The 14,745-nt window shown below is 33.1% G+C and overlaps 1 protein-coding gene and 2 non-coding genes across 5 annotated transcripts in view; all 3 read left to right on the top strand.

Annotated features, from left to right (window-relative positions):
• Positions 1 to 5,684, top strand: part of LOC102584156 (probable beta-1,4-xylosyltransferase IRX9H) — a 9,105-nt gene extending 3,421 nt beyond the window's left edge. Inside the window, exons 4-5 of one of the 3 annotated variants that reach the window (XR_001472100.1) lie at positions 726 to 989; positions 5,250 to 5,684. The gene's annotated coding sequence lies outside the window, so the exon portion shown is untranslated. Of the gene's footprint in view, positions 1 to 725; positions 990 to 5,244 lie in introns of all 3 variants that reach the window. The other 2 variants (XM_015304321.1, XM_006365111.2) reach the window with 2 other exon arrangements.
• Positions 5,685 to 7,731: 2,047 nt separating this feature from the next.
• Positions 7,732 to 7,813, top strand: TRNAS-CGA (transfer RNA serine (anticodon CGA)). Its single transcript has one exon. It is a non-coding gene; the product is annotated as a tRNA-Ser (tRNA).
• Positions 7,814 to 8,978: 1,165 nt separating this feature from the next.
• Positions 8,979 to 9,082, top strand: MIR169F (microRNA MIR169f). Its single transcript, NR_127298.1, has one exon. It is a non-coding gene; the product is annotated as a microRNA MIR169f (primary transcript).
• Positions 9,083 to 14,745: the final 5,663 nt, after the last annotated feature.

Genomic DNA, 14,745 nt, shown 5'->3' with positions numbered 1-14,745 from the left:
CCTTTTTCTTTACTTTCATTTTTCTTGTTTCCAGTTTTTTTTTTTTTTTTGAAAACCGAGAAATCCGTCTGTGACCTGACCAATCACAGCCTTCTAAACTCGGTGGATAATGTGCCCGCCCCTCTACCCTTCTCCACTTAAATACTGGGCTTCGCTTTGCATGGTGTGGGGCTTGAACCTGCGACCTAAGCCACAAATCCTCCACCTTTTGCCACTTGAGCTAGGCGTTGGGGGCCAGCTTTTATTAAAAACAATTTGGACATTTTTCCAGTTGTTATTCATCTGTGTTGTATATTTTCTTTTATGAGGTGTGTGCTTGTCATGCTAGGATAAATAATTCCTTTCTTCCACTTCCCCCTCTCCCACGGTCTGTTCAAGTTGCTGCTATTTCTTTTTGATCATTAAAAGATTATGTTATAGAGAATCCAGCAACATGAAGATGCTGTTGAATATTTACAGAGGAAACATCATGCTGAATTTGTAAAGAGTTCAAAAAGTCTATCATGGCCTCTGTATCATGTGCAATAGATATGTTACCCTCCATCTCCTCCAAAAAAAAAAAAAGTAATGAGATAATCTGTATTTAATTCTAACTACAGATTCAGCTTGCTTTAAAAATTTCTTGCATTCGTTTCCTTCTTATTGGTCCACCAAACAGCTGAACATATTGAGTTCCAAATTTTCAATTTTTCCTTTTCCATCCCTTTAATGTATCAATGTTGCAGGCTTGCAGCAGCTCCTTCGTTGTCCTAGGCATAGTCCAATTGTTTCCCACAATGTTCAGGATGAGGTCCCAGGTTTACTTGGTGAATGAGCAGTGGATGAAGAGGTGATATATGTCCTCATTTTGTCTTCCACACAATGTGCATCTGCGTATATTGACACCTCTTTTTGAAGATTCTAATGAGTTACCTATGCTCTCAAACACACTATCCAAGTAAAGCATTCCACCTTCAAAAGTGCCTTATTTCTCCAAATACACTTCCAAGGTCAGTGGAGAATGGTGGAAGAAGTTCCCTTAGGTTTCGTAGCAATCTTTAATTGAAAATTTACCTTTTGCTTCTCCAAATACACTTCAGTTTGCTGTTTTTTCCGGTGATTTTTATATATTAGTGACAATGTCATAATCATCGTCATTCTTACGTAGTTTATGAAATCACATACTGAAAAATCTCCAAGTTAAGTCACAATTGCCACTTATCCTTGGTATTAGGAAAATTATAGGTAATAACTTTTTCTATACCAGTCTACTGATATTCAGTCCTCATTCTCCTTGATTCTGAGTGTTTTTTTTCTTTCCTGCCATATGATATGCATAGCAAGAAATTGAGCTGCTTAGAACAGCACCTGCTTTTTTGCTACCTAAATTATCCTCTGAAGCCTTAGATCCAAAAGGCTGCTTCTTTGCTACCTAAATTTCACTATGAACTTCACTCACCAAGAGTAGGGATGGCAATGAGCGAGGGTGTCAAGGCAGGGTGAAGCAAGACCTAGCCCACTTTGGAGGATGTGGGGCATGGATGGAGGAATGTCAAGTGGCACTGCATGGGGTGGGGGGGGAGTAGATTGATTTTTCGGTGTCATGGGTGGTGCTCTGCTGCATACTCGTTTGGTTCCATTAATGCCCTTCCAATTTGGTTGACTGTATTCCTTCTTGTTGCACATATAAGTTTGTGGTCTTACATTTTTTATTTCTTTTTCTTTTGCCCGAGTTCTGAAATGACTGATTAATTTTTATGTAATTCACATGTTTTTTGTGTTTAAATATATTACACACAATATAATTAGTATTGTATCCATTTCATTTTCTATGGCGGCATTTGACTAGATGTAGAGTTTAAGGAAGAAAGAAATACTTTTCTCACATAAGCTAAATATAAATATAATATACCAAAAGTAGTAGCGATTTCTAATTGGCTTCTTTGTATTATTACAATTCATATAAGAGCATTCCATTAAGGGTGCATTTGTTATGGAGGAAAAAAAATGTTTTCTAATTTTCCATGTTTGGTTGGCCAAATTTTTTGGAAAGCAGTTCTTTGGGAAACAAGTTTCTTAAAAATTAGGAAAATGACTTCCCTAGTGGTAAGTGACATTCCAAGCACGTTGTCTCTTCCCCAATCGCCGTCACCCTTTGAGCACCCCACACCCCCGACCCCCCACGCCTCACCCCATCCCACCACAAATGTTTTTCTAGATCACTCTTGAAATACTCTTGAGACTATTTTTTGCTTACTTACCAAACACCAAATAATAAATAAGAAAATCACTTTTGTTTCAAAAATAACATTTTCCACGTAAACATTTTCCTTCCTACCAATCACACCCTAAGAGTAATTCATAAATGTTAAAATTAAAGAAATGTATCAATATTATTATTTTATTTTATTGATAACTGTCGTGTCCGGGCCAACTTGTGCGCACCTCGACTAATTCCATGGGATACCTCCCACCAACAACAAGTACCATGTAACAGTGAATTGCCTCTCTTATCTCCTTTCCAGACTACAGAATCTGGTTTATCTGGCTGAGATGTATGCATTCTGATATGAGTAGTCTTTACTTCCCATTCAAAAAACAATTCCTCCTTAGCCCTAAATTTCATCCTTCACTACTCCAGAATGCAATAGTTGCCTCTTAGTTAAGAACTTTGCCAAAAACTTTAGGGAAGGCCTGCCTCATGATCTGACCACTGGTCAATCCATGTTCAGTTTTTTTTTTCCATCACCTACTACAATCTCTATTAATATTTGAAATTCTTCTGGTGTCTATTAATGTTCTTCCCTAGAGATACACCATATGGCCCAGCTGTTTGTTTATTGCACCATGGCCCATCCAACGTTGTGATGATAACTTTTTTACACAAAGCCGGTTCTTCCCCATTGAATTCCCATAGCAATTTGAAGAGTAAGTTTTTGTTATGCTTCCTCAGGTCTCTTATTCTCAGCCCTCCCCACTTTTAAGAGTGTGTAGCCTTTCACCATCTCACTAAGTGTAATCTATGGCTCTTGGAACACTTTCCTTGAAGTCCCTTCTTATTATATTATATCCAGTTGCTTCCCTGCCTTTTGAGATAATGAATGCCATGACATATAATAAGTTGCAGTCCCATCGAATGCACTATTTATGAGGGCGAGTCTATCCCCAAAATAAAGATATTGCGTTTCCCATGAAGCCATCCTTTTTTTCTCATTTGCCATCACATTCTGTCATACACCAGTCTGTCTGTGATTATGTTCAGCTCCAAGGAGAAGACCCTCAAGTACATAGGAGGAATATTTTCCACTTTTATGTCCCAGTGTACTTTCTAATGACTCCATGTTACTCACGTTGTTAACACAGAAGAACTGCTCTGTGCTAAATTGACATGTAACTCAGAAACAGCTTCGAAATTTAACATAATTATTTTCAAGTACCTAAGTTGTGATCCTCTGCACCAGAGAATACCACGGTATCATCTGCATATAGCATGTGTGATACCTCAATCATGTTCTGTCTTTCAGTACCAATTAAAGGTCATTGATCAATTTCCTTTTTTACCTGACTACTGATCATTCTACCAAGAAAAGAGGAATGAAGGTAAAGGGTGCCCTTGCCTTAATCCTCTTTGTAGCCAGAAGTAGTCTATAGGAGCCCCATTGATTAGGATTGAGAACCTGAGTCTAGTGCTATCAATCATTGGAACCAGTCATCTCCAAATTTCAGAGCTGTCATGAAATTTAGCAAAAAGGTCCAATAAACACTGTCATATGCTTTCTCCAGGTCTAGTTCGCAAATGACTCCTGTTTCCCTGTGCTTTTGCCTAGTAACCAAACATTCATTGGCACCTAGTGCTGCTTCCATAATCTGCCTCCCCTGCAAAATGCATTTTGATATTCAGTGATTCGTTTCCTGGTCACCACTTTCATCCTTCATTGAATATACTGCAATAGTTTTGTATATGCTGCTCAAAGGACTGATAGATCAAAAGTCTTCTGACTAAATATCTCCATTCTTTTTAGGGAAGAGTGTTATGAAGGTAACATTTAGGTTATTCATAAATGTTCCTTCTATTTAGAAATATTCAAAGGTGTCCATTATGTCTCTTTTTTGAAGGACCAACATCTCTGGTAAAAAGCTATGGTATATTTGTCAGGTCCCAGGGCCCTTATCCTCAGCATTAACTTTTATGACACTGAATACTTTCTCATCTGTAAAACGTTCCGGTGGCCGTTTGATACTATAGAGTTGTAGAGGAAACTAATACTTCTCAACTTGCTCATGCTTCAGTTTGGAGCAAATGTTAAATAATCGAATCAGCTGCATATATTTCATTTTTAATTGATGTAATCATTTATGTCAACTATTGTGAAGAGGTAACCATTTACGTCAACTGCAATGATTTAACCATTTATGTCAACTACTATGAACAATTATTTAATTGATGAAACTAAATTGAGTCAGAGTACAGAAGAGGTTGAATGTAGGAAAGGGAAGGAGACTAGAGAGAGTCTTCCTAACAGCTAAAGGAAAGATGTGAGGAAAGAAAAAAGATAAATTGAACATAGGTTGGGAGATCCAGACAAATAGGTAAATTAATATAGAAAGGAAGTTGAATCAATTGGGTTAGTGTGTATAGGGAGGGTTTTACCTGTGTGGCATGTGAGGTGAGGGTGTGACAAGGAGAGATCATCTCTTGAAAGGTAAAATCAAACCCTGCCATTCCCTATTGCCGTCCATAGCAAAGTCTGTCTTATGCTGTGCACCATACTGCGTTATGTGATAATGAAGGAAGAATATAACGGCATTGAAAAGAACATGTAATTGAACATTGGAGCATGGCTAAATGTTTTTGGGGCTCACACTGAAATTGCTATTCTTAGAACAAAGATATTGTGTGGACTCTTTAAGGGAGCAAATGATGTCATACAAAAAGAAATGTGCTTGCTAAGATCTGAATTGAGCTCTGTGAAATTTGATTCAACGATCTTTGGTAACATCAGGCAGAAAGTATTGAGAGAGTGGCCTCATTTATATTAGCGCTCAGGAGAAAATATAGCATCTAAATTCATTACTGCATTCTTGTTTGACTCCAAAATTCAGAGTAACAAGACTTCTCTTAATTCTGTAAGACATTTATAAGAAACTTGGACAACTAAATAGCAAGTACCAACTGAAAACAGAATGACTTTTTCATGATGTTGTTCTTCCCTTTGTCACAAGTTTTGGTATTAGCTGTTTGACAATTTATGCAATCTTTTCTAATGCAGGGGAAATTTAGTGAACAGTTATGAGCGTCAGCTGCAAATATTTATCGGACCAACCACTTGAATGCTGTCAGTTTTGAGCTTGTAATGTTTAACTACATGCTGTAGTATCTAAAGAGACCAAGGAGGCCAGTTATCTCTGCCCTTTCCTCCCTCTCCCCACACTCCTCTTCCGTTTTCCTGTTCTGCTGCTATATCAGTAGATATTTATCTGTACAGTTGCTTAGCTAGTCACGGTATAGTCTTCTGGCTACCAAGTCAGAAGCAGCAAAACTGTGGCCATATGGAAAAAAAATATTTACAACAGATAGGTGAGTTTCAAGTTCCTTGCCAATTCTTTCTAAAACCAAGTTGATGTCTGAAATGGAGTATTGTTCTTCAACTGGCTGCTTTACTTATTGACTTGTGCATATGTTAAGGTGCTACTCCATTATTTGATTTTTCTTGTTTGACACCATTTCATAGCTTTCAAGGTTTAGAATTAACTAAGATTATTCAAAAAATTTAGAACTTTTATATGATTTCTCCATCAACTAAATTTTGAACCATTTTGATATTTTCTTCTACAGTACAAAACTAACGTAATATACAGATTGACTTACATCTTAAACTCTGTGTCCAATCAAATATTTTTACGTTAGACGGAATGGCTGGGGTCGATGGTTTTGCAAGTCTTCTTTTGTCTAGTGTAATACATTTCCCAAGTGGGACCGTCTTTCAGCCACTGCTGCATCCTAATTATTGAGGCAAAATTAACCAGCTGCAGCTCAGGACTAGATGTGGGGTTATATTCAACTTTACCTTGTTAAAAACTTGGAACACTAAAATGAATTTATATCGGCCTTTCACTTCGTTTCGTTCTTCTTCTTTATTCTTCATTCAAAGAAATGAAAAGTAAGCATAGTGTTTCAATAATTTAAGTTAAAAAGTAATCTTGTTATAAGTTGTTTTGTTCAAAAATAATAATTAGATCTTTAAGTGAAGACAGTAGTCTGGAATTTGAGAAATAGTATCCCCCCCTTCACACTCCTAATGGAAAATTTAAAAAAGAAATTTGCACCAATATACAGTCCAACATAACATATCTTAGTTGCTGCTAAATTCTTTTTATTGTTTTTGAATTTGCACATTTTTCTATATTGATACTTCATTGTTTTTCTTTTTCTGATTTTGTCCTTAGAAAATATCCTTAATAATTTCGTCTTGTTTGAAGGCTCATTTGGAAGTGTAGCTGGACAAAAATAGAATTTGTAAGTTGTTGCTGTAAGAACTTTTATTCTATCACAATATAAATAGGTTTCAAATATGATTTTATTTTCACGGATCAGTTTTGATATTTTTTTACTAGTGAAAATTTGTCGGGTATTTAAAGAGGGACTATTGCTTGACATACTTGAAAATAGTTAAAATCGATATTGATTGAAAAAAGTCATGTACGTTGAAAATAAGTACGAATTAAAAAATAGTTTTTTAGATGAACTCATAAATCTTGTAAGGCTAATGAGACTCTTGATAGTTACCGACATGGGTTGTGGTGCACTAGTGGGAGTGTGTCACCCTTAACCAGAGGTCTCGAGTTCGAGCCTTGGGTATGGAGAAAATCTTGTTGGGAGCGCCATCCCCGAATGGGCCCTGCATTGCTCGATCCGGATTTAGTCGGAGCTCCAATGTGGGCTCCAGACACCGGATGAAAAACCAAAAAAAGAGACTCTTGATAGTTGATACCATTGTTTTTTTTTTTTATTTAAGAAAGGATAGTGCATCAAAAAAGTGTGAAAGTATTGATTGAAAATTGTCTCTCAATATTTTTATCAAGCATAAAAGAGAGCTATAAATAATCAATTTGAACACAATGTGCAGAAAATCTGCAATTCAAAAAGGCTAAAATATCTCATCAACCTAATAAAAATATTAAACTCAAATTCGTCCTGAATCTAAACAATTTATTGTGCTAAAAAAATAACTTCAATAACTAAAAGTAATTTTCAACGGGTCTTTTCCCCCCCAATAATTCTTTGTTTTCCGTTAAAAGTAAAAGAATGATGTAGTTGGTGAGTGATGTAAAACTAGGGGTGGCAAAATCAAACTCAACCCGTCCAATCCATTTAAGGTTGGGCGGATCAATATATAACCAGAATTGACTCATGAAAAATTTTGTTAATTTTTTTTAAAAATTTGTTTTTTTCAATTTGATATGTTGTATATAGCCATAATAAAAGAAAAAATAATTTATTAGGTACTAAAATAGTTTTAAAAGAACAAATAAAACAATTAAGCTTAGTAAAAATTGAGTCGGGTTGGGTCTTGACCCGTAATGTTACCCACTACCTAACCCATTTTGACCAAAACAAATTTGGATTGGGTTGAATCTTGACCCGATTGTTGTCTTAACTCACTATGACCTGTCCAATTGCTATTTCTATGATACTCATTGTTGAGCACATAAAATATAAATAAGTTTACGATGGAGGATTACACAAGCAGCGTCAATATGTCCGAGTGGTTAAGGAGACAGACTCGAAATCTGTTGGGCTTTGCCTGCGCAGGTTCGAATCCTGCTGTTGACGTTTTTTGTTTTTGTTTTTTCAACTCTTATGTTTTATTCGTTCCTTCTAATCTATCATCGTTTTACAAGTTTTATACCTAAATTTTTGAGTGTTCATAGAATTTCCTAAACTCTGATAAACTCATATTGAATTGCCCACAAGAGGAATATGACATGTTACGCAAATATAATCACGCTTCAAAAGCTCCTCCAAAGAGTTTCAAAGTGACATTATACCTGGAATTCTTTTTGAGTGAATAAGTTAGAATCCTCCCCTATATTATCATTGTTACGTGAATTTTTTTGTGAACTTATTTTATAAGATAGGTGAACTTATTTTAAAGATTTTTTTTATCTTCCACAAGTCTCTCAGCAAGTTAATTACTTTCCAATATTTTTCCATATACTTAACGGTTATTAAAATAATATAAAGGGAGTCAGGAGTTACTTTTATTTTATTTTATTTTGTATTGAAATATCTTCTAGGATTATCATGCCTATCTTGAATATCAATGCTAATGAGTAAAGGCTAACAAGTAACAATTAACAACATATAGTAATTATAAAGTAATTGATCTTTTAGGATTAATTATAATAAAAACTCTTCGCTTCTCAAACATCTTAGTTTTATCATAATTTTTAGTGTTTGTGATTATCGTAGTGTTTCCTTTCCACTTATATCCACCCTTATTCCTTTTAAAAAATTAACCAATAATCCGCCGTTAAATAAAATTAACAATGAATTTTACAGTTTAACTACATAAATTGTCCGTCGTTAATTTTTGAGTAGTGATTTTTTTTTTCTTTTTAAAATTTTTGACTGCTAAATAATATCACTATCAGACAATATATGATTATATTTTAGTTGACATTCTATGTTAATCTTTCAAATGAAGAATATATGTCTATGCAAAGAAAAGAAGGGCTCTTCTTGATCCTTAAGAGGAACATATTCGAACCATTATGTAGATAAGAGAAGAACAAAATTATTTCATGAAAGGAACAATATAATTTAGCTATAGGGTCAAACATTTGAATTTTAGCAAGAATAATATTTTCATAACTATAAATACTGAACCAAGAAGCATATTATATATCCATAAAATAATTAAGCATAGAAAAAAATATGGCCAAGTAAATTAGGAGGAGAGGCCTTACATGAATTAGAAGAGTCTCTATTTGTTTAGTAGCCAAGGATGACTTGCCTTTCATCAATGCCTTGTAAAAAGGAAATTAATTAAAATCCTTTTTATGGTATTGGGAAAATGAGTGGCAAGCATCCTTGGCGACTTGACAAGCTCTTCTTTGTCATGTTAGTCCATCTTCTTCCTCTTCCGCTACGAGAAAATATGAAATTAGCTACGGAATTTATCAGTAATCTCTAGCTAATTCGTCGGTAAAAAGCTTTTAGCCAGTTGAATTCTTTTTTGTAATTCGTCATTAATCAGTAGCTAAATAAAATTAGCATGAAATTTTTATTGTTTAGCTACGAAAATTTATCCGACTCTAATAATTCCATGTTTTCTAGTGGTGTGATCTCCCATGTATATATGTTGCTCAACATGATATATTTTGTCAAGTGTTATCTATATTTTAGTAAATGATATAGGTTGTTAATCTCTCCTTAAATATATATACTTATGATTTTGGACTATTTTTACCTCATAAGCTAAAATCTGTCGTATTTAAGTTAAGTCAAAGGTCCATTTTTTTAACATGATATTAGAGAAACTCATTTCTATTATAGTTGTTGCATGCTCCAGATATATAGTAGGAGTACTACGTAATAATGGGAGCGTAAAGTTTTCCACATTGATTATATCATGATTTTGGACAATTTTCACCTTAGGAACAAATTTTAAATTTCTATCTCTCCTTCCATATTCTCATGTTAATTAGAGGGTGTTTATAAATTGGTCGACCTAATTAATAGTCACTTTTTTTCTCTTTATATTTACGTGTTTCGTAACAATAAAAATATTTATAAGCGCTAAAAGTCACTAGTTGATCAGCCATACTTACAATTTTAACACATATATTTGAATTTATATTTTTTGTAAATAGCTTTAAGGATATTTTATATTTACTTATAAAATCATTTTTCAATTATTTTTAAAAAGCTATCAAAAAACGACTGCAATTAAGATGCACATGACTAAAGTGCTACCAATTTTGTGCATGCACTGTGGCACGTGCGCTTGAAGTCCGGACAAAAATAGGTGCACTTCAATCATATGTTATTATTTTTCAGCTTCAAATTAAATTTTGTGACTTCAGTGTCATGTGTTTGAAGTTGTGTCGCAGTTGATAAATTTGTAAAAATATTGAATTTAGGATACTACTTCAACAAATAATCCCAAAATTGGAAGGTCACTAAAACTTTCTTCACCCGTAAACAATTTGAACTAATTGTGTTTATATCATAATAAAATAAAGACTAGCCTTATTACAAACATATTGACTGAATGTATTTCATTGGTTTGAATTTTCTTTTGTGTGATATGGAGATTACATGAGTTTAGTTTCAAGTTTGGGCACAAGGAGGGAACATTGGCCTCCATAGGTTTCTTTCATGTACCCATGCATCTTTCATGTTCATACATAGGCGTAATTATTTTTCTTGGATGTCTTGATTTTGTGTCTCTTCCTTTTGTTTTGTAATTATTTTTTATGCTATATATATAATTAGATAAGGATCTCTATGCCAAATTCCCTATTATCGCGTATACGGGTGGATCTACGTTGAGTTTTCCAGGTGTTCGAGCACCCATTAATTTCGTATCAAACTAACTATATTTATATAGAAATCTCAAGTAATGTGATAAAATTAAAGAGTGAACACTCATATAATAAGTGGTGAATTTTCCTATTGGTCATATGTGGGTGTTTTTGTTTTGTCCCCCGGTTCGATCCCCTTTGGAGGCATTTTTAGAATTTAAAGACTAGCTCTTTTCTTCTTACTTTCTTAGCCTATTGCGCTTAAATATGATTGTCTTTTTTACGAGTCATAAATTTATATTCTATTTTGTGAATGGAAGTTAAGGGAGCATCCACGACCTTAAAATTTTGGATTTGCCACTAATCGCGTAGGTGAAAGCTTGTGCGGATGGTTTAGCTAAATATATGTTTATTTTTATTTTCTTAAAAAGTACTCTCGCTATTTTAAAAAGTATGTCTTTTTCTCTTTTGACAACTATTTAATTTCAACTTTCCATATTATATGTTTATATCACAAGATTAAAAAGTAATTTGGTACATCCTATATATCTTTAATTTAATACCACATAATTTAAAAGTCTTTATTACTTTCTTAAAGTTTGTGTCAAGTCATGAAAAGCAAACCAACAATTGAAATTAGTAGGTTATGTTAGAAACCGACAAAAACCAAAGAGATGAAAATCCGACTTAACTGGTCTGGTTTGGTTCCAACATTTGAAAAATTGACTTACTTGGTTTGGTTTTCTTCTAGGGAAAATCGAACCATGAACACCCTTAATATCAATATATATCTCGAGAAAAATCTAAGATTTAATGGTTGTGGCATTGCAAAAAATAAAAGCTCAATTTATGGAGGTTATGTTGTCAATTTATGGCAGTTTAGGGATCTCACAGATTAAATTGCGGTGATTTTTAAAAATGCTATAATTATCCTTCCCACGAGCATATTTGCAGTGATTTTAGTAAACCTCCACAACGCACCTCAGAAAATGACTTTTGAATTTGTGGAAATTTTTTAGTATCAGTTTGTGACAGTTTAAATCTTCACAATATATATGATCTCAATATTCTAAAAAATTAAATGTGTGTGACTTTAAAACTGTCGAGATTAATATTTACATATATAATTTGATTTGTAGAGTCTTACAAAATTATTACTATTATTTTAATAATAAATGTGAAATTTGATTTACATCAGCCCTTCAAAATAGTAAGTAAATTTACTAAATAACATATTTAAAGCAAATTAAATTTCACTAAAGAAATTTATATTAATAAGCTTCACAAATTTAAATTCATATCAAATAAAAGTAATACAAACTTGTGTATAATAATTTCAACATTATAATTTAAAATATTTAAAATTCACATCGAATAAACATCAAAAATATCCTATAGCATTTGCTTGGTGATATAAGTTGTTATCGTCCAATTTTTTTATCCAAAGTGAAATACAAAATAAAGTCATGCATGAGACAAAGGGATTAAACCCTTGACCAAGAGGGTAGGAAAAATTAAAAAGTACTTTTTCGATACTAGGCTAAACAACACACTTTGTTAGTAGATTTTCAAGTCATTTTTCTTTTATATTTACTGAATTTTTCAATACAAATATATAATTTGTGCATGAGGTTACTAGTTCTTGAAAACCCCATCCAATGACCTAAAGTCTCCCCGGTCCTATATTTACCTCATTTTAGCTGTCCAATAAACTAAACATCTATTAATAAACACAGGGGCAGAGCTATGACTTGGCGAGGGTGGTCAGATGAAAATTTTAACGAGTATATATACTAAATATCAATATTTTTGAATATATACTAACTGTTGAACACCCTTAACACAATAAAGGTAGACAACCCAGTGGTTAAGGCTGTGCAAATCCGCCTCAGTGTTCTCGGTTTGAGCCCAAGTGTAGGCGTTTTGTTTCTTTTTTTTTTGTTATTTTGTTTTTTCTCTTGAAAAAGGCAAAATTCAGGCTTTTGTGGCCTGGGTTCGAGCCCAGGCTTGAGCGTTTCATTTATTTTATTTTTGTTCCATTTTTCTCTTAAAAAAAGAGTACAAAAGTGACCTTTTTTAAGTTAAGCAAAACAAAAGGTCTTCTTTTGACTTTTCTTAATTTAAAAAAAGAATAGATTCATAGTTATTTGTCTTTTCCTTTTAGTTTTTTGTCTTCTCCTTCTCCCAAAAACCCTTTACAACTTTACTCTTTACCTTTCTCTCTTCTCAATTTTCATACATATTTGCAAGTTTTAAGAAATTGAAAGCTTTAATCCTTGTATATTTCTTCCTCAACCATCATTGAAGTGTGAAAAGGTATTTCTAATTCTTTTTTTCCTTTAGTTTATTTTTTTCTAATCATGTATTGAAAGACTCCGCTAAAAAAAAAATCATCGACTCTTTTAAAATTTGAACACCCTTGACGGAATTTCTCGCTCCGCCACTGAATAAACATACATATCAACTAAATAATTTCGTCATTATATAATCTTTGTATTATAATTCCTGTTGGGTTTTAAAGGTGTGAATAGGAAATGAAGGGTTGTGACTCTCCTGAAGAGTTGTGACTATGCCGAAGGGTTGTGAACTTTATGAAAGGTTGTGTCCTTTCTAAAGGGTTGTGACCGTTTGAAAGGTTATGCCTTTTCCAAAGTGTTGTCTTCTTTCCAAAGGAAGGTTATGCCTTTTCCCAAGTGTTGTGACCTTTCTGAAAGGTTATCTTCTTTCTGAAAGGTTTTCTTCTTTCCAAAGGGTTGTGACCTTTACCCTTTGTTGGCTATAAATAGAGAGGTTTTCTCTCATTTTTCTGGATAGAATTCATTCCTTCTTTTGCATACATTTCTTACAAATATAAAATCGATTGATCGTGTCTGTGTGTGTATGATTTGTTGATGTCATTTTGAGTTCGTTGAAATTATCGAAGTTTGAGGTACCGCTACTTCTTTAATGGTTAATCCGTTTTATCTTGGGACGAATTAATCTGCAACCTCAGGTACTTGAGGGGATTAAATTTCTTAAGGACACACAATGGGTTCTGTGGACTCGGATAGTTTTTTGTATTTTTCTTTTCATCTTTTATTATTTCTGGTTTGCTAATCTGAATACAGGAGATAATAAGCTTAAGAAATTTAATGATGGTATTTTCTGTGGTAAGGAAATTAACTTCTATTTTCTGTGTTCTTTTTATTGGGGAAAGAACAAGATGAAAAAAGAGAATTATTTTATCATATGATAAAAAGAGATTTGGGATGAATTAGTACTACTTTAGTATGTTCGAGTATATTTTTTAGTAGTAAGTTTTCCTTGGATGGATAAGATTATTATTATTTTCTTCCCAAGTGCATTCAAGCATTGCACTACTTCAGTTTTCTTTTCAATGAAAAAAGTTATTTGTGCATAAAGGCAAAGATGTGCACTTTAATTATTTCCTATATTCTTGGTTTTATATAACTATGAGAAGAAGTAAATGAACAGATGTTGTCTCCTAACAATATTTGAACATGAGTTTAGTTTCTCGTTGAAATTCAATGTCTTCTGAGGAAAATTGGAATATGATAGAAACTAGAAAAGAAGGAAAAAACTAGCAAGAAAAGTGACTTGCATGGAATCATTGCTGACAAATAGAATGTGATTCAATGGAGGTAATAATCAGGTTTTATCTTTATTTCCCTTGATTATTATTATTTTTCTATCCTTTATAAGTTATGAGATTTATTTCATAAATGTTAGGATAGATGATCATTATGTGATGATCTCAGAATATATCTTTATTAATATTAATATGTATTCTGCTTAGAGGAGAAAAAAAAGAAGAAAAAAACTTTGGTAGTTTTCTACTCCATGTGAAATTTGATTGTGTTTGACTTTTGGAGACTAAAATCTTCTGGATTATTTTTTAGTCCTTTGGTTGAAAGAGTATAAGAACTTCACGAACAAATCAGATTGTGCTGAAGAATATAAGAACTTCACGAACAAATCAGATTGTGCATTGGTTTGAAGAATATAGAAACTTCACCAATTTGTTAAATACTCTGTTTGAATGAATATTCTGACTTGAAGAGTACAAAATCTTCGTCAGAAATATTAAGGCTAAATAATTTGAAAAAGATAAAATCTTCATCGTTAGCTAGAAAAATTGTTGTATTTGAGGTTTCTGGAGATTAAAACCTTTTTGATTACTACTCTATCTGAATGTGAAACTGATGCGAAGAATATATAAAGACTTCATCAGAATTA

This window comes from Solanum tuberosum, unplaced genomic scaffold, assembly GCF_000226075.1.
Source record: "Solanum tuberosum cultivar DM 1-3 516 R44 unplaced genomic scaffold, SolTub_3.0 scf00514, whole genome shotgun sequence".
Lineage (NCBI taxonomy): Eukaryota > Viridiplantae > Streptophyta > Magnoliopsida > Solanales > Solanaceae > Solanum > Solanum tuberosum.
The sequence above is the reverse complement of the archived record's forward strand: the minus strand, read 5'-3'. Positions and strand labels throughout refer to the sequence as shown.